The following is a 23,554-nucleotide window of genomic DNA, read 5'->3' on the forward strand; positions in this document are numbered from 1 at the left end:
CCAGATATTTAGCATGCTAAACATCTGGAACTGTTTGTGTTGCATTTGCAACATGTAGCAAAGTTGCTGTTGCACGTGGAGGAATAACCAGTAAAAAGGAGTGTGGAAACCGGTGGAAACAGGCTATTTTGTGAACACATGCGCCAACAGCAACATCAGCAACGTGTCTCGCGCATGGTATCACGTCATTTCCCGTCACTTCTCGTGTGTGTTTTCGTGACAAAACGTAGTTTGGACACCTCATCAGTGAGAGATCTTGTTGTGTGTGACCTTCTGTCACCGGTCAGTCATGTAGTGTGAAAACCACTACGACTACGCGATCTGACAGCTCTGAAAGTCGTGTAGCGTGAACTTGGCTTAAGAGCCTCTGGTCCTCACGGCAAGGACTTTAAGCTGTTTCAATGTTAAAGCTGGAAACCAAAGGTTGTTGTGTGTTTGCTGTTTAACCTTTAACTGCCAAGATTTTGTAAATTCCCTCAAAGTCTGACAGAAACTAACAAACTGCACATTTTTAACGTTTTTAAAGCATTGCACTGCACTTGTTCTTTGGCATTTCTTTAAGTTTTGTTTTTTCTTATTTTCTCTTTCCTTCAGTACTTTCTAACATCTGTTTGGTAAATTGACTAGTTGATTGACATGAAATTAATCGGCAAGTACTTTGACAACCAATAAATCTAATGATAGTCTTTTTTAAAGCAAAAACACCAAATATTTTCTGGTTCCAGCTTTTCAAATGTGAGGATTTGCAGATTTTCTCTGTTTTATATCATTAAGTAAATACCTTCTGAGTCTTTTAGACAAGCAATTTGAAGACATCACCTTGGGCTTCGAAAAATTGGGATGGGCATTCCTTGACATTTTTTTCACATTTTGTAGACGTATGATTATCAATTAATTGACAAAATAATTGGCAGATTAAGCGAGAATGAAGATATTAATTAGCGGCCCAAACACAGTTGACGTATTAGTTTGTAAAACATGGAGTAAAACATAATTTTTCATAAGGTGTCGTTGTTGTTTTGCCATACTAACATCACAATTACCTTAATTTTCATGGCATGTACCATACATGTAATGTAGAGATGGGAAACACGTATAGGAGCCGTTCATGGGATTAAAAGAGGGAATGTATGAATGTTAGGCAGTCAGGCAGGGTTACATTTCAGTTACAACGACCTACTTTCTCCCCAGAGCTTACAGTGTGTTTCTTATGGATGTCACACATTGAAGGTTTGAGGTCAGTGGGTCACTGCATCTTCAGCAAATTAGTTTTTTAACCCTTTCACTATACATGTGGCTCAATAATATCGTCCAGGCTGGTAGCTGGAGTGTTGTTACAATCAGGGCAGAGGTCATAGGATAAAGAAGCCCGTGTTTAAATGCTAGTAATATGAACTGGTTGGGGATCAATGACAGGATGATCCCAGCTTAAGCTTTGTTCTAGTTCTGCTGTGTGTGACATACTGTGTGTGGTACTGTATACGGCTTGTAAAGGCTTCTCTACAGGTTTATTTATATATTGTTTACTAATAAATAAAACTGTAGTTGCATAAAAAAACAGTCATTACTGTATATATAAATCATGGCGTCACTACGAGCAACCACAAAGCATTCGGCTGAGAGTCACCAGTTAACACGGTTAGCAGACACCTTGTACGTGTTCTGTTTGGGATGGCAACCGAATGATGCTAACATTAGCTACACTAGATAAGCAGTTTTAACTTAGCTGGCGTTGCTAGTTTCACCATGTCAGGCTAACGTCAGGCAGCTGAGAACTGCTCAGGTTCTTCCTGAACTCCTAGACATCGTTGTCAAAAGTAACGTTACATAGAAAGTAAAGGTAAAAGTACCCTTCTTAGGACAGCTTGCAATCAAACGCCGCCACAGTAATGGCGACTCGGTTACATCCGGCACTTCCCTGGATTCGTGTGTACAAGCTGCTGAACTAGAACAAATACATAATACACACATTGTTCAAAGAAATGTGTCATTCTTTGGATAAAAACCATGAGTGCCTGCACACTGCTATCTTGTTTCCAATATTGTTTTATTCTACATGCACATGATTATATAAAACAGCATTATCAACCAGTGTTGTCAATCAAAGGTTTTACCATAATAGGCCCTTTTCACTGCAGCCATTGTGACATGTCATTGCAGGGTTAAACACAGGTGTAAATAAATAGAACAGGTCCATAATTTCTTTCATCAATTACACCTGTGTTTACCCTGCTATGACATGTCAAAATGTCAAAAGGGCTTATTGTTATTTTCAGGACCTGAAGAAGATCCAGTTGTGGTTGAATCGCTGTCAATCACATCCATGGAGAATAGAAGTAGAGCTGGGAACAGGATAGCATTGTGCTGGAACTTCTTTGTCCTCTCGTGCAGATAATTACTACCCAGCACTTGCAAAGAATTTACAGATGTGCATGTGCCTCTTGATTGTAGCCACATTTTTTTAGACAGTCGGGTGAAACATTCAAACCATGACCTGATCCTCTACTGCAGTGGTTCCCAACCTATTTTCCTTCCATGGTTGACACTCACTGCACTAAATGTTATAACTACAGCTAAATGACACAGCTGTTTTTTTCAACCAGTTCATCATACCCTCACCCTACTGGTCTGAACAAACTGAATGGTCTCGTATGAGCCTTTTCTATGCTTCTTCATAGCTCAAGGCCTCTCTATTTTGAGTTTAATCATAAATGAACCATGCCAAGACATGTTTAGGCGAGTGTTAGAAGTATTTGCTGCAATCTTCACTCCTCAGCGTAACGGGTAGCTTTCAGTGTGGCGTAATAGTTGGATGGTTGAACCTTTAACTGCATATAGCTACGAGTTCAAACCTACCTCTACAGCTTTTGTGTTTATTTGTCAAACTGTCATTAAACAGCTGTGCAGCCATGTCTGCCTGCTCCTCACGCGTCTCTCTGTAAAACTTAGTGAAGAAACGGGCTCCCAAATGCACCGTCTGAAACTCTGCCATTGAATTGTTCTGATAAAACAAAGATTACAGCGCGAGTAGACGGACCTGCAGAGTCATGCTGGGAAATTAGCTGCACCCTGTCAGCTCTCCTTGGTTTAATGTCAGCTCCTCTCCTGCAGGATGAAAGCTCCTTAACTTCCTGTTTGGACTGTGCCCCTGGGATAATTCCATTTCAGATTAGATTAGTAGATTATGCTAGGAGCCTGCCTGTTATTCCTCCTTTTTCCCTCTTCCTCCTACTCCTGCCTTCTGATCATTTACAATACCTGACGTAATATACCCTTTTGTCTCGTTGAATTTGTTTGACTTGAGCAGGTTTTTGTACCTTGTTCAGGTTTGTGATCTGAGAAGCCAGAGTCATGATGCACACTTTTGTTCATTAGCGTTCAAGACCAGAAATACAGGTTCAGGCCCGGTGAATGGCTGGTATTCTGAATAGAATAAAGCAAGCTGTTTTTTTTCCAAGGACAGCTGGATTTTACTACGCTTGGGTGAACACAAATCACTCAATGCTTTTTGTCAGTTTCACAAAACCTCCTCTGTGCCGGGCCTTCTGCTCACTGTATTCTGGTAATTGGTAATTGTTTAAATGCGGGCTGAATGTGATCCTTCTCCTTGCTGCTCTGCTTCACACTGTGATACAGTAAATGTATAAGTGAGGTGTTGAGACTGAGTCACTGAATCTTACCAATATGGAAACCTCTGCAGCTCTGGCTTTGTGTTTTGAGATGAAATGTGTCAATGCAGAGAAAGGCAGCTAAAGAACATAGTTCATCCTGACTCAGAGTGTGCTGCCATTTTATAAAACACTGATATGGAGAGATTATCTTGGAGTTCAGAGCATAGGGACGACTAGGAGAAGTTCAGTGTTTTATTCACATCTATTTCATCAAAACAATGTTTGCCAACCACAACTTTAGGGGTATTACAATTTGGGTCTTATTTTTTATAGTTTTGGCCACCATTCCTATCAATCTTAGATAACATTGTACTCACAAAGTTAATAGAGTGCTGCATATCTAACCAGGAAGTTAGTATCACTGGTTCCCTCGCCAATGGGATTTTTCTATTGGATTTTGGATTATTATAATCGGAGTATAATCTCTGTGGCAAACAGACGTTTATGATACTTACGTGATTTGTTCAGCAAGATAATCTTCACAAATGAACACAACTTTTATGATTTTTGAAGCATAAATTAGGGCTAATAATTGAATTATTCGCAATAACTGCAATATGTGCACGTTTTTTCTTTTTGTAATTCTTTGCAATGGGAGCGCTGTGTACTTACACTCTGCTACAAACACCAGCAGCGTGACGAGGCACTGAGCGTCTATTCTGCACTGATAGCTGCACGTTTGGTAGTTTTTTTTCTGGTTGCAGAGTTGTGTATAACGCTGCGCTCGTCACTGTCACTTTTTACCCAACCCGTCCAATGACAATGGAGGAGGGGCTGGAAAAATACCACAAAGACCACCCGTCACATCCTACATGGAGACTACAAGTGCTGAACAACAACAACAATGGAGGAGAAATGATTACATGTAGACCGGCGGATCCGTCCTCTCTCCCTACGTGCTTCAGCCTTCCATTCATCCAGAGCAAGTGCTCTGCCTTGTGCCGACATTTTTATTTACGCAGATATTCCGTATCATAGTAACCAAAGCGTCTCAGCTGAAAAAAAGCAGCACCTCATCGCCCTTCTGTGTTCTGCATTTAACAATAAACAAGTATTTATTTGGTTTTACAACTGTCATCTTTGTTATTTAGCCACGTGTTAGCAACCGGCTTTTTTAAGACACTCAAACTTAAACTTTATTAGAACCATTATACAGGTACATAAATTAAATCTGACCTCTGCATTTAGGACATCCTTAGGAGCAGTGGGCTGCTGTAAAGCGCCTGGGGAGCAACTTGGGGTTCAGTGTCTCCCTCAAGGACACTTTCGACATGCGGACATTAGGAGCCGGGGATCGAACCGCCAACCATGTGGTTAGAGGATGACCGGCTCAACCCACTGAGCTACAGCTGCCGCAAACACGTAAAAGCTTCAAAATTCACGAGTTGGGTAGTTACTGACGTATTTTATATTGTAGAACAAATCGTTAAAATCTCTTAAGCTTGTGTTAACCACAGACCTTATTTCAAGCATCAAACCAAAAACCCATTGACTTCCAGACGAGGGACCCGGAAGTGCTAAAATGCTGACTCATTCCTGGCTTTTAGGACTCATTCTTGCACCACTCTATTGCCAAGATCTGGAAGTGCAGCAACATTGCTAAAATGAAGTCAGACAGGACAAGAAATACAGGCAGTTAAGGCGGTCTAACAGGTTTAAATCAAACCCCAGGTTAAGTTAATTTATTTGGTAGAGAAGACAACGGCGAAGGGTATAATTAGAACCAAAACGGTTGAAAATACCCATCACAGACCAACTTCCTGCTTCAGCGTAGACCAACCATACTCACTGTAGTTGTGTGGACAGTTTTTCTCTGCAATGAGGGATTACTTCAGAGATTTCAGGTACCTGCATGTAGAGCTGTCCTTGACCAAAGAAATTCTTAGTCGACTAACACTCATACGATTTTGTCAACTGATAGTTGATTGATTTAATAACAGATCTGTAAAACTGAGTTTCTCCACAAAGAATGACTAAATCTAAATCTTGTCTTTACCAGAGATGTGCTCATAAGTTTCTTTGAAATAAGTCTTAGCTTGGCTACAATCTGTTCTTGCCCCTTAAGACTTCGTTGTAGCAATGTCGCCAAAGCACAGCAATACATTTGGTGACTACAGCATTATCATAACTGATAGAACGGATGGCTACAAACTACAAAATAAGATCCACGTTGTAATAAACAGTCCAGCTTCTACCCCAAACACCAAATGAACCGGTGGATTTTGTCATTTTACCACCCGGCTAGATTGTTAGATCACAATGAGACTGAATGAATGAGACTTCTTGTTTAGACAAAATAATCAAAGTTAGGAGAGCAGGATGCTGAGATTGTGCTGTTTGGTGTCACGTGGTCGTTCTCCTTCAGCCTTGTATCTTTCAAAGAAAAAACACACTTATCAGATTGTTCTTACAGTTTGTCTAACGTGCCTTAGTTGCAGAGAACACTATATCTCTGCCATCTAGACAACAACAAGCTCCATATTAATGTAACAGTTCAATGACTTTCACCAAATATTAAGATCTGTGCTTTCTGTCACAGAGATAAATGAACCTCTGCGTGATCTTATGGATTGATTCATAGACTGTGGTAGTTGTGACTTTCCTTTACTAATTCCGTTTTTGTCACTACACCACGTACTTCTCAACCTCAGTACCACTTACACCTGAGTGCTTCGTGGGCAAATTCTCCCTTTTTGGTTCAGGTTGGAACATGTCAGGGGGAAATAGCTGTCTGGTGCAGCAGTGTTTCCTCAGAGCTCCTTGAATTCTTGTCACCACTGCATAATTTTGTTTTCCTTCTACCTCTCTGCCTCCCTGCGTGCCTGCCTATTAGAATGACCTTGCAGGATGTGCGTGGTCATTGAAGGAATCACAGCCAGCAGTTTCTATCTCGGGCTCCCATCTCCACGTTGCTTCATCCCCGTAGTGAAAGCCAGCTGATGGAAAACTGCCATGAGTCATTTTGAAGACAAGTTACAGCAGCTGACAATGCCTGTGCAATGCAGTTTTTCATTTTGTACCACTTTCCTTGTGCTCCCCACATTTTGACTTTCATTTATCCAGGCTGGCTGAATACACACTTTTTAGTATTTGCCACAATAGCTTCTCAATACAACCTCTGTGTCTTTTCCTGGTTACTGAGCCACCCACCTGGAACAACTGGAATGAGGTGCTTCACTCAACGGCTGCTTTTTCACTTGTCCACCTAGTTTTATCCTACAGTTGGAATATTAATTATTGAGACAAGTCTATGGACTTTATTCAGAGTTTTCAAATATTTACCCCATAGAGTAGAAGGCTCAAGGCCCTGACACACCAAGCTGTGAGTTTGGTGCCTTCTGTCAGCCTAGTGTTTGGGGTGTTTCCTGCACCATCAGCTCTACACTGCCTTGACAGAGTTTTTTTTGGACGATTCAGCGTGTTGAATCTGCGGCAGCGTCCGGGGGTGAGAGAAATCTCTCTGATTGGCTGTTCAGCTTAAGCAAATCAGTGCATGAGAAGAGAAATGGACGTGAAGAAAGCAAGCCAATGAGTAAAGTCAAGAGGGCACACAGAAGGATCTTCTCATTGTTCATCTTCATATAATCTGATCGTTCCGATACACGGATATTTTCACAACGACATGAACATCTGGAAGGAAGCTAAGTGGTGAAAGAGAGTGGTGTGAAAATGGTCGTCAGACGCCGTTTTGTTTCATGAACGTATCAAAACAACGGCTTGTATATCCGCCGTACTCGGTCTTCCTGTTTCCCTTTTTGAATGATGAATACAGACTACCGCCACCTGCTGGTGTGGAGAGTTATTTCCTCTCACACAGACGCAGAACGTACGTAGTTGGCCGTCGGCTGTAGTCTTTGTGGTATGGAGAGTGCAACTTTTAGGCCAAGACAAAGACAATGTGAGGCGACGCAACGGTCGGCCTTCATCGCCACTAGTTCTTTGATGTCGGGGTTGGTGTGTCCGGACCTCAAGACGGCAGATTTAGAAAAACCATGCTGCATGAGTTTGCATACTCATTTGGAATAAGTGCCGTTATTAATAATGTAGCTTCTATGAATTTTTTTTTGTAAAGAAAATGTTTTATTTACATCCAGTGCTACTCACCTTAACACATTGTGTGTGTCCTTGAGGTCTAACAAACGTGTTGGATGCATTTCCCTCCTCATAAAACATTTGCAAAACTCAATTTGTTTTTAAGTATTTTAAATCCAGCATTGTTTACATCCATGTTTGTAGCTAGCAGTCATATATATATATATATATATATATATTTGCTATTCTATGTATTACAGAGTGAGACATTACCTCATTATTGTCACGAGTATATCAAGGTGGTAATAGTGCTACAGAAGGTATCGTATGTATGTTTAATAGTGTTTCAGGGTGGATGTCTCTCGTAAATATAACGCTGGAGTTAAATAGTAGTTAAATCCTTATCTGACATTATGAAATTTGATTAAACTGAATCTTCCAGCAGTGCTTTACTTGTCAGCATAAGTTTTGCACAGACATTTCTCTCAACTTGAGCCGAGGTGGTTTTAAAAGGAGGAGTCGTGACATGCTACAGGCTGAATGAAGGATCATCCTTAGCCAGGGGGATCTCTCTTCCTGCCTCTGCCTTCCTCATACCTGCCCTTTACTCTCCGCCTCCTCCTCCATAAAGAGGTGCGCTGTCGAGGCAAGCGGCTGTAAGGAAACTGGGACACGTGGCCTCGTCTCTGTAGCTGGAGGAGGAGAAAAGTATTTGAGTACATTTCTTCTCTCTCTCTCTCCCTCCTCACCACATTCTTTAAGGTGTGCAGAGACAAGTCGATACATGATTCCCCAGTGAACTAAAAGAGTGGGAAATGAGCTGTGTGAGAAAAGATGCACAAAAAAGAGACAAAAGGGACAACCAATGGGGAGAAAGAAAACATTTTAGAAGAGACAATTAGGCTGTGTCCCTAAATCACTCACTTTATTTATTTCACTATATTTAAATGTTGTAGTGTAGTCCGAATGTATGATAAGTTACTTTACCCTATCCACCTTCCTCGTCTGTAGGTCGGCGATGGAAACTGTCAAATTCACAAGAACAATCCCTTTTTATTTTGGGTGCGTGTTCAACACACTTCCTCACCGGAAGTTACGGCCACAATCATTTCTACAGTAATACCCCCGAGAATAAGGTGGATATAGTGGACCCAAAGTATCCAACAATGCATCATGAAAAGTAGTGGACGACGGTGGTCACTGACCGAGCACTTTTTACCATCATGCATTGCGCTGAAGGAAAACTGTCAGACGGACGAGAGGAAAGAGAGCAGAGCGATTGAGACAAATCCACGAGTTGTGGCGCGGAAACAAAGTATTGAATGTGAGCAGAGCAGCGCATCACAACACAAACAGCCACAAAGTACTTTGTATTTATTAATTTGGGAAAATACGCTTATTGCCTCCACATTCACAACGGCAGTTAATTCTTACCTTTCACAATAAAAGTCCTAGACATATACACTGGATCACTGCTTACCAAGGGCAACTTGAATTCACTCAGAGCATTTCACTAAGAGACAACTCAACAAAATAGCTCACATATGTATTTATCATACACAAAAATACATGTCCCCATTCATTATGGATAACCAGTAGATGTTTATCTGGCGTGTTTTAATTGTGGCAGCCCTCTGCAGTGTCCCGGGGTTTAACTGGGATACATGATGATCAATGAGGCTCTGGCAGGAAACCCAGCAGGATAACCTACATGGACAGAGAGAGATGCACATTTACTCCACAGAAAACAACAATGAAACTAAGGCATGCATTGTAAAAGGAGTTTTCATTAAGTTTACTTGTTCTCCGAACACATAAATCAGGTGACGGGAACTCTGCATCAGGTTCTTTTGTTCTAACTTTGCACTGATTGACTCTAGTTGTACGTCATTTCATCATCATTACACACCGCCTATTACTTTGCACTGTTGTTGACCTTGTGAAAAGACTTTAGTGAGAATGTTTGGGCACATTGTCAAGCTTAATTACACTCTGAGCTTTTTCTAATTGCTGTGTCATTTTGTCGTTGCATGCTGCTGCTCAGCTTCCCCGCATTGAAATGACTGGCCTCTACGCTCGCTGTAAAACAGTCTGTTTAACTGGCGTTCTGGACCTGAAGGCGTGTAGTGTCCTCCTGGAGTTTTCATATCATCCTGGGTTTTGCTTTAGATTTTATATTTTGAATTGGGGCTGCAACTGACAATATTTTCATCATTTATTAAACTGCTGATTATTTTTTTGTGTACAGAATATCGGAATATAGGGGGAAAATGCCCATACAAATATTCCAGAATGCAAGTTTACATCTTCAAATGTCTTCATTTTGTCCGATTAAAACCCCCAAATAATTCAATTTACATGATATGAAACAGAGAAAGTAGCAAATCATCTCACTCTAAAAGCTGGAACCATAAAATGTTGGTTATTTTTGCTTTAAAAAATCTCTTTAATTTTGTCAGAATTCATTCCCCAGATTTTTGCTGGCTCTCTTAAAGGTAACACCAGCACTCACAGATAAAGGCGTGTTCGCTTTGTGCCCATAATGAATTACAAGACCCTTTATCTGTGAGTGTTTTGTTTCTATTGATCCTTGCCACTACCGTGCACCCATTATTTAAGGTTTGGAGCTACTTCCTACTCACTTAAAGGTCCCCTGGTATCACAACATCACTACTTCTTAAATGTGATGTATTTCTTGTTAAAACAGGACAGTGAAGGATCGGTGTAAACTAATGGGCTATTACTTAGTGATAGAGACCAAAGCGGTTTGATTTAATAGCACAAACAGAAAGGTGGGATTGTTGATGACTTCATTGGTTGGACTTTTTAGTTCCAGCCACTAGTGCAACATGACATCACCATTGAAGAGTTTTCCAGGAAGTTTGAGTGCTCATTTCATGGTATCACGGCAAACACCAGTGATACGGAAGGAAAACTTTACATCATAACAAAGTGTGTGGCCCTTTTATTCTGTCTCAATCAGCTAAAAGTCTGTGTTTACGTTTCAGAGTACATCAACAGTCAGTAGTACTGCTTCTCAGTGTAATGAAGTGCAGTACAAGAGATGAATTGCCGTATCTCCTCCCATATCTGTCTGTTGGCTTTCTAAATAAAGCACAGTTTGCTTAAAATGCAACTGGGTCCATCAGTAAGAATATCCTATATTTATCTCAAGCCAGTAACCTAGTTAACCCAATCAGGCCACCGCTGCACTGACCTCTTAAAAGCAGGCGGTTTATTTTTCTACTAAAGCTTAGCAGCATAAGAAACAGGAATTAAAATGAGTACTTCGCTGATGTTTCAGCTCACTATCCAGCCATTTTATACAGAATTGCAGGGTTGTTTTGGGCTACCAGATTGGGGAATTAACACCAGTCCAGTGGGCAACTTCTGGTTCTGAGAATTGAAGCCAATGTGGAAGTGTCTTAAACCTGCATTCTCTCTACCAGCCAGCAGGGGGCGACTCCTCTGGTTGCTAAAAGAAGTCTGATTTGTATAGAAGTCTATGAGAAAATGAGCCTACTTCTCTCTTGATTTGTTACCTCAGTAAACATGAGTTTATGGTCTCAATTGTTAGTTTCAAGTCTTCTTCAATACAGCATGATGTTCATTTAGTAAATGATGGTCCCATTTATAGTCAAATAGACCATAAATCAGGGGATGCTTTAGGGCGGCGCTACCTTGTGATTGACAGGTCGCTACTACAACGTTGTCCATTCTGGGAGTTGTCTGTGTTTTCGTCTTACAACTTTAACCCTTTCACTGTGTGTTTTCACTTCATGACAGTTAATTATAACCTCGCCTGAAAATGTCTTATTCAGTGTTCGGTTGTTCTTAGCTCCACCCTCTTGTGTCACTTCTGGTTGCAAAAAACCAAGATGGCGACGACCAAAATGCCAAACTCAAGGCTTCAAAACGACAGTCCACAAACCAGTGAGTGACGTCATGGTGACAACGTCCACTTCTTCTATACAGTCTATGCACCAGTCAAATGAAGATGATTTGATCTACTACTGTAGCTGTTCTTAACAAGTGTTACTGATGCTGTTCTATTCTGTTAAGGTGGACAGCTGTTAAAGTGGACAGCTGTTAAAGTGGACTAATTTGGTGCGGAATTCTGACACTGTGGCCTGAAGGTGAACAAATACTTGTTTTAACCATGTTTCAATGGAAATTAGTTTTGTGAAAGCACATTTCTGACTCAAACCAAGTCTGTGAGGGAGGTGGAATGCCATCAGGGTTAGAGGTATTGTAACACGATTCTCTTTCTTAAGTAACATATTCATCTCACTTACAGTAATCCCTTAATTTCTGGGTTCTGCTATGATTCGCGCTGTTAGTAAAAAGGCCACTTGTGTCATGTCTCAGGCGTGACTCACTCTTTTCCAGCGCCCACTCATGTACGACATCCACTGTTCCGTCTGTGCCTGACCTTTAGTGTTTCCATTATTTGTACAACCATATAAAGCTTTTTTTGGGGGGTCAGATTCTGTTTCACGGTGTCGGGGCTTGGAATACATAACTACCGTTCATTTCTATTAACAGAATCATATTCTCTGCTTGTTTGTGTGTTTCATCTTACATCTCTTTAACTTCCTCCCAGCACTTCCAGTCCTCAAATCTTTGGTACCGGCCCAGTTGTACTCCTTTATTAGGGAACTTTATTGGCTACGTTGAGTCATCATATATGACATAGTCCAGGCTGTGTTTCATGTACCTAAAGTCCCTCAGACCGCCTCTGCAATCAGCTCTGCTGGCATTTGACTTCTGACCCACACTTTTGGCCTCACAGCCATTATTAATGCATCAAGGAAAATAATGTGTCTTTTCATGAGTCGTGAAGTGGGAAGAAGCTGCTGTGGGCACTAAACTAAAGCTACGAGACTGATGTAGGGATGGTGTTTGTGATTGTTGCTGAGGGTCTGCTGACCTCCAGGCGTCCTTGATATAGTCTTTAGGGGTATGATGAATAATGGATTTCAACTTTGTTATCTCTTCATGGTCAGATAGCAGTTGTGAATTGAAGTCTCAGGGGTCACAAGTTCTAATTTTTTTTATTATGAATTATTCTGCCAATTATTTTTGTTCATTCATTTATTAATTGTGTGGTCTGTAAGACATCAGAAAAGATATTCAAGCCATTATCATGTGAGACAAAGAAATGCACCAAGTCACAGTTGAAAAGCTGGAACCAGTTCATCTGAAAATGATTTGAATGATTAATGGATTATTAGTTGCAGGATAATTTTCTCTCGATCAGTTAATTGAGTAATTATTTCACTTTTACAGGGGTCACTTAAAGGTCTTGACAAGTGAGATACCAGATTGTTATCTGCTTAGGTGTTCTTTATCTTTACATGAAAGAGTGTGGTATTAAAGAACAGCAGAGATGAGTTATTATTAAGGCTGTTAAAAGTTAATGCAATAATAATGTGTTAACGCAAATTAGTTTTAACGCCACTAACTTCTTTAATGTATTAACGCAACTTCCCATTTTTAGGTTGTAGCTCACTCCGGTTTACAGCTAGCTAAGATACTGGCATCACATGACACTAGAAAATCTAAGGAATCCATCGGTACCAACCATGTCATACTAGCTTGTCACGACAGAGGTTAAATAACGCTCCAAACTTACGCTAAATTTTGGCGTGGCCATTTTTAAAGGGGTCCCTTGACCTCTGACCTCCAGATATGTGAATGTAAATGGGTTCTATGGGTACCCACGAGTCTCCCCTTTACAGACATGCCCACTTTATGATAATCACATGCAGTTTGGAGCAAGTCATAGTCAAGTCAGCACACTGACACACTGACAGCTGTTGTTACCTGTTGGGCTGCAGTTTGACATGTTATGATTTGAGCATATTGTTTTATGCTAAATGCAGAACCTGTGAGGGCTTCTGGACAATATCTCTCATTGTTTTGTGTTAATTGATTTCCAGTAATAAATATATACATGCGAGTTACTGTAGCAGCCACGGTGCTTTCTGTAGTGTCGCGGACATGCAGCCACGTTCTCAGTAAAAGTCTCCACCGCATCATTTAGTTTAGTTTAGCAGGTTGTCAGCTGTGAGTCTGCCCGGCTTAACGATAGCGACTGTCCGACAAACATTGTGTGTGTTTTGCTACGTTAGCAGCTCTAGCGTTGCCGGTGGCTTCCTGCCACACACATACAGTAAGGTCTGTCAGCGCGGCGTAACTTTAACGTGTGTCCGACAGACCGTGTGTGAGTGTGAGGTTGGCGTTCTAGCTGTGAACGTAGGTGTAACAGTGTGTGTTCAGTTTATTTGTTGGTGAATAAAAACTACAACTCCTCTGCTCCGCTCAAGTGAGCTTTGAGAGACCAAAGCCAACTTCCTGTATCCTGCAACTCCGGCTCCGACTCTCTTAAGGTGGGCTTTTTAAGGTGGACAAGCTTTTCTCCTTTAAGTGACGAGCAGCTCCTCTGAGTTTTACTCAGCTTTTAATTAATATTTAATATTTCTTTTAAGATAAGATAAGATATTCCTTTATTAGTCCCAGAGTGGGGAAATTTGCAGTGTACAGCAGCAAAGGGGATAGTGAAAAAACAAGAAGCATTGGTAAAAAACAAGACACAACACGGTGCAAAAAGCAAAACAAAAGTGAAACAAAATATGAACAATTTAATAGAAGGAAATATAAAAATAGGAACAATATAAACAGTATTGACAATAAACAGACTATTAACTTAACTGTACAAGTGGTAAAAATGATATTGCACAGTGAGAATGATGTTTATACATTTATAAATAACTGTTTAATCGGTTAAAATGCTTAATGTATGTTAAGGGTTAAACGGTTAATTATTAACATCCCTAATCACAATGAATCATGGACAATCGTGCGATCAATCGAGATTACACATTTGAATCGATTGAGAGCCCTAGTTATTATATATATTTTATTTGACAAGCCTACTTTTTTGTTTGCAATGTCAAGCTAATGTTTACATGACTTCAGTCTTATGAAAGGCTGTTGGGCAAAAGGATGACGGTACAAGGAACTCAGGTAAGATTGTGGAAGAGTGCTGCTGCAGTAACAGATTTAGGAAATAATGGGGACACTGTGTGACAAACAGAAAAGGAGGTTAGTCATGTTTTGGAAAACTTTACTTTAAAGAATGGAAGTTGTATACAGCCCAAAGAAAAGGGCACTTTGATTTGTCACTGCTTTGTACGAAGAGACTCTTCCTATAAATGATTTCATGATATCCTCCATGTTTTTGTCTCCTGAGGGTTTCACTTTTATAACCCACAGTTTGTGTAAATAAAGGGAACTCTACTTTTGACTTTGACACCTCATCGTGGGTGAAGTCCCGTTATGATTTGTCCTTTTGAGGACGGTCCAGTTGGTGGACAACATGAGTGTATTTCAGCTGGTGGCCTCACTCGAGGCAAGCCATGTAGCTTTGAATAAATCTAAAGTCTACTTGGATAATTCCCTCCTTTTATCTTTGTCAGTTCCTCTGTGCTGAACTCAGTGCATCATGGCTGTGTTGTGTCCCTGTTTGCTGGGTTAATGGCCATTAGAGCCTCATTCATGTTCATGAATGGACATCCAGCACATTTGAACTGATGGCCTTAAAGGACCTGTGTCTGTGTTTTGAAGGAATAATACTCAGTTCTGTTCCTCCCCCACTGGGTTTCATCTTAACCCATTCAGTGTTGCCCAGCTGGGTCAGGCTGCTCAACAGTGCAGCTGTGTCTGTTGTAATGTGATCTGACAGGATGAGCTTGGAAGGAAACGAATGTGTTCAACTCCTCAGTACGCCGTTTCTAAAATTCAGTGGCAAGTTGCTTCCAGCTCCTCTCAGCTGCCAGTTAAGGTTTGTTGAATAAAAGAGAGTCTTATAAGTAGATTTGATTCATTTTGTGATGGACATTAATCTGATTCATTTCAGCCGGTTGAATTAGGGATGTCACGATACTAGAAATCTAGTAGTCGATACTAATACCAGTGTATTTCCATGATTCTCGATACCAATACCACGGTACAAAAAAACAAAACAACAACAATAAATCCCCTGTACTGTAATTCAACACGCACTCTTTTATTAAAAACATTTGAACATTACTAAAAACCAAGGCATGTAGCCTTTAAGTAATAAATAAAAAGGATTGACCCATTTTGTTCATTTTGGCGTATCAGCGGCATGTTATCAATCGATAGTCAGACGACGGACACTACATACTGACCGTGAATGCATCTGGTCCGTCAGCTCAGAGTAGCAGGAGTAGGAGCAGGAGGCAGAGGATTTACTGTCGAAGCGAAAAGCAAACGCACCTATTTGGCAATATTTCACATTTAATCCCAACGCTATAAGGGAACCATAACGTTAATGAGGTAATCGCCGCGAGGTGGATGGAGCCGTCACAGCTGTCACAGCCGGTGTGCACGGAGCAGCGGCGCCAGGTAGACCCCCGCAGCAAAAGCTTCTACCGGAGAGGCCAGACACAGGAAGGTGTTTAAATGCCACGACATTACACGGACATTCTGCGAGTCATGAGTAGGCATTTTAGCGTTTTTTCATGTCATTTGTTCGCCACGCAAACGTCCGCAGTTAGGTTTAGGCAAAAAAAACACTAACAGGCAAGAAAACTAATTAGTTAGGGTTAGGAAAAAAGTCCTGGTTGGGCTTAAAAAAACGTGACAATCGTCACTTATGTAACTCACAAAACAAAACAGTGGTCAACAACATCTTGAGCAGCGATCCCCTGGTTAAAAGTCTGGTGTTTGTTGGACCCATCCACCTCCCCACCCCCTCCACCATAAGTGGTCTTTCTCGCTTTTTATACTATGTCATTAACTCTTAGCGTAGCATTTATACGTGGATGCGTTTACATTGCAGTCAGTACAGAATACGTGTAAATCAAGAAAGGCGTACTTATTGCACGCTTAACGCTTTGTGCGTTACCATGGCATTTCTACTCCTTTGGTGCGAACGGGCTGAAGATATATGGTATATATGCTGTATGGAACTGAAATGTTCTGGTCCTTCTGGTAGGAGTCAGTGTTTGATATGTTGGGAGCCTCCAGGCTGTGTGTTCCTGCTTGTGTTCTCTAATGTGCTGCTGAATGGGAAATGAAGTGCATGTGCTGCATGCCCTGTCTGCCACAGAGGGATTACAACATGCTCACATGCATACATGCGCACGCCCACATGTATGCAGCCATCTGCCTCACCACTTTCAAATCAAATCAGAGGTCTGGTTAATCAAATTAGGCACTCAAACGTTAAACGATGTCTGACAGTGAGTTCAATGCTTTTTGCTTCCAGAAGCCTGTTGTCCTCTCCAGTGCTTGAAGTGGGAAAAATAAGTGCCAGTACTCTCTTATTCACTTGGTGTGTGTATCGGTCAGTATCAGCAATCTGTTGCGACTTATTTCTATTTATTCATTATTTCTTTAAGCATGTTATACTGTTTCTAGTCTTAATCCGCTGTGGTTTTATAACCTCCGCCAAGGCTGAAGCCTAGGAAGGAGGTTATGTTTTCACCGCCGTTGCTTTGTTGCTTTGTTGTTTTGTTAGTTGGTTGCTTTGTTGGTTGGTTGTTTTGTTAGTTGGTTGCTTTGTTGGTTGGTTGGTTTGTTAGTTGGTTGCTTTGTTTGTTGGTTGGTTGGTTTGTCCGTTTGGAGGATTACTCCAAATGTCCATGATAGATTTGAATGAAATGTTTTGGAGGGGTTGGGTGTGGCATTAGATTTTGGTGGCGATCCGGATCATGGTCAGGATTAACTCTCCGAGTGCCATTCTAGTTGCTATTATTATACCGGAACTACGCATCTATTATAGTAGGCCTATAATACTCCAATAATATTCCAGCTGTAACATTATAGGGTTCAGGTGGTGTGTTTAGTGTTAATAGTTAAAGTGCTTTCCTGTGCCTTATCTGTAGCCTATAGTCGGGTATCATTGAGGTTTTAGGAGCAGTAACTAGTCAGGATGCTCTTTTGTATTATACAGCAGGATAAAGAGACACATTTACAGTGAATAAAGGATACTAGGAGATGATGGGTTTGGGGGTCCTCCCTCAAGAAGATTTTTGACTGAAAACTATGCAGTTGTACATCATTTTGGACCATTATTATTACTAGTTAAATTATGATATGAACATTTAATTTTTCTGAAAATTTTCCCACCAGTCAATAAACACATGACAACACCAGTGTTACCGATTACATACACGTCACAAAGATGACAGTCAATATATGTAGCGCTTACTTTGATCTTTAACGTCGGGTGGCGGTGTGTCTGGCCTCCCCAGTCCAGCTTTCGCTGCGGGGCTGCAGGTTTCCACCCTGCGCTGGATGTGACCGCGCTGTCCTCCTCACAGTGATGGACTCATAACGTGATGGTTCCCTTATAGCATTGGGTTTAAATCTGAAATATTGCCAAATATGCACTTTTGCTTTGGGTATGTAATGTAATCGGCGTGTGCCAGACGACCACCGACTACTGCGACAAGCTTAAAAAGAGCAGATTCAGAAAACTTTAAAATAATGTTTCATTAATTATATCGTTCACAAATGAAAAAAGTTATGACGAACAATTCACTAATTATTTTACAAAAAAGACGTGAACATTGTTTTGATAAATTGCAGCACCCTCGTTCTCACCCCCCACTCCTCCATGCCGTACGCCGGCTTTTCAGAAGCTCCCCACATTGTTTTTATGTTCATGCGGCTCATGAGGCGCGGTACAAAAACGCTGGCGCTGCGCCATTATGAATCTCCCAGAGAACCAGAAATGGAGAGGGCTGAAAAGAGTACCTGCAGCTTGTGAGAACAAGAAAAAGTCACAGTACGCCAAGGAGTAAAATGAAGAAGTGCTGGCCCACGAGCACTGGTCCTCTCAGATGTGTGCCTGAGGTCAGACTGTACCAGGCTAGAATGATGTTTGAGCTTGAGAGGTCAGGTGGTGGCTGTACTGATGCAGCACGGTGATGTACAGTACAGTGCTCCAGTAAAAGGCTGAGAGAAAGGAGTGGACAGGTGCAGCAGGCTGCAGGTGTTCTCTCTCACCGTCTCCTCTAACCTCTAACCCACATTTTCCCATTTCCTATTCAGTGGGAAATGCTTGGCATGATGTTCTGTTGACATTCACTGCTGCTGACAATGAGGAGTAAATGTTGTCTGTGTAAACTCTCTCGCCCCTTCTGCTCGCTTTGTCTGTGGCATTTCCTTATTTGTCACTTTAACCATGAAAATACATCCTGGCAGAAACGCATTCAAAAGTAAAAAAAACAACACAACACACCTGCATGTTTTCAGAAGTAGTCCAATAGAGTGCTGCAGGAATGAGTCCTCAAACCTGGAGTGAGTTAGCATTTTAGCACTTCCAGTTCCCTCGTCTTGAAGTCAATAGGTTCTTTGAATGGGTTTCTATTTAGATGCCTGAAATCCAGTCTGTGTTTAACACAAGCTGAAGAGATTTTAATGTTTTCTTCAACGATATAAAATACATCAGTAAATATCCCACTCATGAATTTTGAAGCTTTTACGTGTCTTACAAAAGGCGGTTGCTAACAAGCGGCTAAATGAGACTACTAAACGTCATCACGCTAAACACTAGTCCGCCTTTAGCTTAGTAGTGGTGACATGAAGTCGTGTGACCGTGGTGTAGTTCTTTTATAGCCTAACGTTAGCTTTTTACTCCTGGCGATTGCATTTACACTTCGAAATTCATAAAACTGGTGTTCATTTGCAGAGATTATCTTTCTGAACAAAACTTTTCTTTTCTGCAATAATCCAAAACCCAGTTTTTATTTTTTCGAGGGTACCAGGGTGACTGTGTGGCTGACTTATGGGCTGGCCTACAAAAATACGTCATCCATTATCACACAGTCGCTTTTAGACAACCTTTTCATCTTGTGAGCCTTTATAACCTACTCACCTCATAACAGGTGGTATATGTCGATAAGATTTGAGCAGCTTGACCAAAGAATTAACCAAGAGTGATTGTTTAATTTATTTAAATATATTATAGCGGTCTGACGAGGTAAAACTGCAGTATTTCACATAAAAAAAAGTAAATATTTGAGAAAAGTCAGAAAAAATACATAAAAAATGTGTTATGCATAACTGTTTATTTTTCTTCTTCTTGTTAAGGATCTCTTTCTTATTGCATCAACAATTCATTTGTCCCAACAGGAAACTTTCTCTGCTAACATAGTTGCTGCTCTTTTGGTTTTCTAGGTCAGCTTGCTGGCTCAAACTTAGACACTGGAGAGCAGCTGTACATTAGTGGGGCACAGAAGGTCATTGGTTCAAATCCCCAGACCGGCTGGGATAGATCTGGGTGAAAAGTAAATGAAAACTGCTCACATTGCTCTAGAGCAAGGCATTGAACACCAAGCTGCTCTAATAAAGAGAACGGTCCCTCCTTTATGCCTGAGAGTGTGAATGTAAAACAGAGAGCTGTGCTGAGCCGCACCATCCCAAGATAAGTAGATGGTATAGGTTTAAAGGACCAGTATGTAACATTTAGGGGGATCTATTGGCAGAAATGGAATATATCATTAATAAGTATGTTCTCTTTAATGTATAATCACCTGATAATAAGAATGGTTGTGTTTTGGTGACCTTAGAATGAGCCGTTTCTATCTACATAGGGAGCTCAGGATGAACAGATTCAGATAACCGGTGCACAGGTGAGCCTGGCATTAACCAAGTAGCAGGAGTTCATATCTTCATCCTCCTCAGCTATGTTGGACCAACAGAGCTGGACTGAGATAACAGGCGTCAGGATGTAAACCTCCATCAGTGGTGATTTAGATACTGTCTGAAAGCCTGTTGTGATGTGGTCGGTCATTTATTTCTAAGAGATACAACCAAAACAGCAGCAGATAGGCTAATCTCTAAAGTCTGAGGCTTTTCTGTTGTGAAAGACGAACCTTATCTTTCTCATTTGGATGATTCTGATTTAACTTGTACTGAAGGATTTCATTCTTCCATTGGGAGCTTTCTGAAAACATTTTCTCTTCTTAGCCACTGAAAGAAAATGCAATTTTTTTAAATAATATTTGTATTTAATAAAAAGGGCATAGTTCACAAATATTTGACATAGAACATTTTCACTCCCCCCCCCCCCCCCCCCCCCCCCCCACTGCCTAGACAAAATAACGTATAATAACTAATAATATCTACACAGGGAATGATGATTCAAAATGAAGTACTAAAATAAAAGAATATACAGTATACGTGTGTGTGTATATATATATATATATATTAGTACTTAATTTTGGATCATCATTCCCTGTGTAGATATATATATGTTTATATACATAAATATATATATGTGTGTGTATATATATATATATATATATATATATACTGTATATATATATATACAGTATATATACAGTATATATATATATATATACACACACATGCCAGTTGTCCTTAGTAGACCCTCCATATACAGTATACATATATATATATATACACACACACACACGCACATATATATATATATATATATATATATATACACACACACACACACACACACACACATATGCCAGCTGTCCTTAGTAGACCCTCCAGACTCCAGCCAACCACCGCACTAGGTGAATTAGCGTCATTAGCTGTGAGCAGTCAGGTAGATGGAATTAGAGGATTAATCATTGGGTCGAGGCTGTCAGCCGCCTCGCTGCTCTGTGTTCCCTCAAGCTGGTTCTGCTGTGTGGCCTCGAAAAACAACATCACCGCAGCACCGATCATATAAGGCTGAGTCGACTCTGAGATATGTTATACAGCCATTTTTAAACTATTAAAAAAGTGTGTCTCACTGTGGGAAAAGCTTGCAGCCTGGAGAGGGGAGAGATGTCAGTGAGCAACACTAAACTACTTCCCACTCACTTGTTTTAAATCTGTATGGTTGAAAATGTCAGTAAGGTTTTTGAAAACTAAAGCAAAATTAGATTCCCTGTTCAAAAAGGGTGACTGTGAGTTCAGGCGTTATGTCCCAGCCTGCAGGGAATACCCCTCTGTCCCCTGTGGAGAGGGCAGAGCGTCCAGACAGCTGCTTACATGCTCATACACTTTATAAAAAGAAACACATGCACACATCTGGAAAAGTTCATTTCCTCCTTCATATGGGCAGTGCCAACCCTGATCACTTTTCACTTATGTGTCACTCTTGTGCTTTTGTACATTTAGTCCTGCAATCCAGTCAACTGTAATCAGTCCCTACAGAGTCATACACTGTGGAAGATGTGACATATTGCTTTGAAATCACAGAGGTGGACAAAAACATTGATTTGAATGAGCTTCAACGCAGAGGGCTCCAGCAACTCTTGCCACAGTGCAATGCAACATCATCTGGCAACGGGCTGCATTGGCCAACGCCCATAGAACTGCAGTCACAATGAAAAATTAAATAATTTGCACTGTGACAACTTTTCAGATCATTGAAATCCTTCCACATATTCTGTATGACTATATGCCAAAACACTGCACAGCGGTTTAAACATTCAATCTAATGGATTTGTTATTCCAACTGGACTTCCTGGATTGTACTCAATTGTCTTAATGGTGTTCCCTCAGCGTAGTTTCCAGTCTGAACACCCACTAAAACACATGGAGCTCCAGCAGGGTTCATTGCTGTAACATGCGGGGTGGGAAGAAAGAAATCAGTTGACCTATGTATCGCCATTTTTCTTTTTTACGATTTTGAAATAGATTTTTTTAATACCAGAATCGATATATTTGCTTCATTTGAGTCTATGGGGAGGTAGAATGAAGTTACCGCTTTTATTGTTGTAGTCTGAGTAACGCGACGTCATATCCGTTCCATATCCGTCAAAAACCTAAACAAACCGCAGCGAACTGAAACTACAAAGCAGAAAACGGCAACGGATCTGCGTGGATACGACTTGAACCATCAACAATCCAGCGTGGTAAACACTACACATCTATAAAGGATGGAAACACTTTGGGTTTCACACATTGACAGGAGAAGCAGAGCTAGACATCACGGCTAAAGCTGCATGCTAACTCTGTCACGGACAGGAAACCTTATTGTATTACGATAACGTGCGGTCGAGCCGGCCGTCGCTCTCATCTCCGCGGTCAAATGGGCCAACGCTACAACTGTAGAGCACCCATATAGTGAAATTTACAGTAAATACAGTCAAATGGCCCCGATGGAGCTGACCATGGATGTCTGGTTTTTACAATAAGGTGTTAACAAAGGGAGCTGTATATACAAAATACATCTATGGAAATAAGATTGATGGATTATATTCACCAGAAGTATAAAACATTACATGTCTCTTATAAATTAAAAAGAAAATAGCACTAGTTTGTGAGGGAAATGTCTTTATTCTTTGATTTTTGGGTTGCTGGAAGAATTGTAATAAATAATGCCTGACAATGATCCTGATATATTTGACTTTAGGACATCTCTTACTACATACATGCTGAAAATCCAACATTTTTACGGTATTCATTTAGATATTTTCCTAAGTATAAGTCCCTTAGTGTATGATTCAACTTTCCCCCACGGTCTAGTGTTAAAAAAGTCACAATAACTCAAAAAAATCCAATCGCAATACTTAAAAATTGCAATACATATTGAATCGACACCCAAGTATTACGATAGCATTGAACTGGGAGATAAGCGTATCGCCCCAGCCCTAATGTAACAGTGGATTTATGAAGTAATGTGGGCTGGGCGGTTAATTGTGCTTATCTTTAAAAAAAACTTCTGCTTTTAGACAATGATTGTCTTTCATCCGTACGTCTCATGGATGTTATTTCTAAACACAATGAGACCAGGCTGCATCACAAAGTACTCTAAATGTTTGACAATAAGTCTCAATGACCCA

The 23,554-nt window shown here is 40.7% G+C and overlaps 1 protein-coding gene across 9 annotated transcripts in view; it reads left to right on the forward strand.

The window, feature by feature from the left end:
• The window catches only part of LOC119498245 (rho GTPase-activating protein 12-like), an 86,604-nt gene that overhangs the window by 27,571 nt on the left and 35,479 nt on the right, over nucleotides 1-23,554 (forward strand). The window lies entirely within an intron of this gene.

Source organism: Sebastes umbrosus, chromosome 12, assembly GCF_015220745.1.
Source record: "Sebastes umbrosus isolate fSebUmb1 chromosome 12, fSebUmb1.pri, whole genome shotgun sequence".
Taxonomy (NCBI): domain Eukaryota; kingdom Metazoa; phylum Chordata; class Actinopteri; order Perciformes; family Sebastidae; genus Sebastes; species Sebastes umbrosus.